This window comes from Chiloscyllium punctatum, chromosome 2 (assembly GCF_047496795.1).
Source record: "Chiloscyllium punctatum isolate Juve2018m chromosome 2, sChiPun1.3, whole genome shotgun sequence".
Lineage (NCBI taxonomy): Eukaryota > Metazoa > Chordata > Chondrichthyes > Orectolobiformes > Hemiscylliidae > Chiloscyllium > Chiloscyllium punctatum.
In genome coordinates, this window is record NC_092740.1 from 14,969,017 (window position 1) to 14,971,958 (window position 2,942).

Here is a 2,942-nt window from a genome sequence, read left to right on the forward strand (position 1 = left end):
CTTTACCCTCCCATTTCAAGTTCCTCTGAAGTCCAGATTAGATATCCTGAATCCGAGCACGAGGCAGACAACACAATTTTTGGGACTCTCAATCCTGGTTATAGAGGACAGTATCTATGTCTCTAATTATACTATCCCCAATTACAACAAAATTTCTCTTCTATCCCTCTACTTGAATGGTTCCCTACACTACATTGCTATGTGTGGAATCACAGGAGATGGATGAGATCTCAAATGAATATGCTACATTACTGTTTACTGTGGAGAAAGACATGGAAGTTAGGGAACTCAGAACATAAATAGAGATGTCTTGAAAATAGTCCACATTACAGAAAAGGAGGTGCTGGAGGTCTTAAAATGTGTAAATCCCAGGACCTGATCAAGTGTATCCCTGGACATTGTAGGAAGCTAGGGAAGAATGTGTGAGGCCCCTAGCAGAGATATTTTATCATAGAGAGCCATGGATGAGGTGCCAGAAGACTGGAGGGCGGCTAATGTTTTGCCATTATTTAAGAAAGCCAAGGAACCACAGATCAATGAGTCTGACTTCAATCATGGGCAAGTTGTTGGAGGAGATTCTAAGGGACAGGATCTACATGCATTTGGAAAGGTAAGGACTGATTAGGGATAGTCAGTATGGCTTTGTGTGTGGAAAATCATGTTTCACAAACTTGATTGAGGTTTTGAAGAGATGACCAAGTAATTTGATGAAGGCAGAGTGATAGCATCCACATGGATTTTAGCAAGTCCTTCAACAAGGTTCCACATGGTAGACTGGTTAGTAAGAGTAGATCAAATGGGATCCAGGTAATACTAGCCAATTGGATAAAAAAATTGGCTTGGTGGTAGGAGACAGATGGTGGTGGTGGGGGTTGTTGTTCAGACCGAAGGCCTGTAACCAGTGGTATGCTGCAAGGATCAGTGCTGGGTCTACTGCTGTTTGTCATTTACATAAATGACTTGGATGAGAATATAGGAGGCATGATTAATAAGTTTGTGGATGACACCAGAATTGGTGGTGTAGTACACAGTGAAGAAGTTTATCTGGAAGTACAATGGAATCTTGATCAAATGCGTCAGTGGACTGATGAATGGCAGATGGTGTTTAATGTGAATAACTGCAAAGTATTGCATTTTGGCAAGACAAACAGGGAAGGACTTATACAATAGACAATAGACAATAGGTGCAGGAGTAGGCCATTCAGCCCTTCGAGCCTGCACCACCATTCAATATGATCATGGCTGATCATTCCTAATCAGTATCCTCTTCCTGCCTTATCTCCATAACCCTTGATTCCACAATCCTTGAGAGCTCTATCCAACTCTTTCTTAAATGAATCCAGAGACTGGGCCTTCACTGCCCTCTGGGGCAGAGCATTCCACACAGCCACCACTCTCTGAGTGAAGAAGTTTCTCCTCATCTCTGTCGCAAATGGTCTACCCCGTATTTTTAAGTTGTGTCCTCTGGTTCGGCACTCACCCATCAGCGGAAACATGTTTCCTGCTGCCAGAGTGTCCAATCCTTTCATAATTTTATATGTCTCAATCAGATCCCCTCTCAGTCTTCTAAACTCAAGGGTATACAAGCCCAGTCGCTTCAGTCTTTCAGTGTAAGGTAATCCCGCCATTCCAGGAATTGACCTCGTGAACCTACGCTGCACTCCCTCAATAGCCAGAATGTCTTTCCTCAAATTTGGAGACCAGAACTGCACACAGTACCCTAGGTATGGCCTCACCAGGGCCCTGTACAGCTGCAGAAGCACCTCTTTGCTTCTATACTCAATCCCTCTTGTTATGAAGGCCAGCATGCTATTAGCCTTCTTCACTACTTGCTGTAGTTAATGGTATACAGTTAATGCTATACAGTTAATGGTAGGACCCTAGGGAGTATTATTGAACACATAGACCAAGGGGCGCATGTGCATAGTTTCTTGAAAGTGGTGTCTCAGGTTGACAGGGTGGTGAAGAAGGTGTTTAGAAGGGTTGCCTTCATTGGTCAGAGCATTGAATATAGGAGCTGGGATGTCATGTGCAGCTGTACAAGACATGGTAAGGCCACTATTGGAGTACTGCAATAGGGTCGCGCTGCTATCAGAAGACCATAAGACCATAAGAAGGATGTTATTAAACTGGAAATGATGCAAAAAGATTTATAAGCATGTCACCAAAACTGGAGAGTTTGAGTTATAAGGAGAGGTTGAATAGGCTGCGACGTTTTTACCTGAAGCACAGTAGGCTGAGGGATGACCTTATAAAGGTTTAAAAAATTATGAGGGGTATAGATAAAGTGAATACCCAAGGTATTCTCCTTACGGAGGGGAGTTTGAATCTAGAGAGCATAGGTTTAAGGAGTGAAGGGAAAGATTTAAAAAAGAGATCTGAGGGTGATGCGTATATAGATTGAGCTGCCAGAGGAAGAGGTAGAGGTGAGCACTTAAAACATATAAAAACATTTGGACAGGTACTTGGATAGGAAATGTTTAGAGGAATATGGCCTAAATGTGGGCAAATGGGACTAGTTCAGTTTAGGAAATATCACCATTCCTTCAATGCCGTTGGAACAAAACCCTGGAATTTCCATGTGGCATTGTAAGTCCACCTTCAGCACATGATCTGCACCGATTCAAGAAGACAGCTCATTACCACCTTCTCTAGGCAATTATGGATGGACAACAAATCCTGGCCCAGCTAATGATGCTCTTGCGTCACAGCAAAGAAAAAATCCTTGATTAACAGACCATCGCAGTCCTGTAATAACATTTGAAATTCGTTTGAAAAGCTCATACACCAATCAAAATAAAAAATACAATTTGAATAATTATTCTCTTTAGAAATGCATGTAAATGTCAGATGATAAATAAGCTCATAATTTCTTGAATGGCTGTGTAAACAACCCTGCTGAGCATTTTGGTTTAGCGATTTGCAAGATAGTGAAATCATCA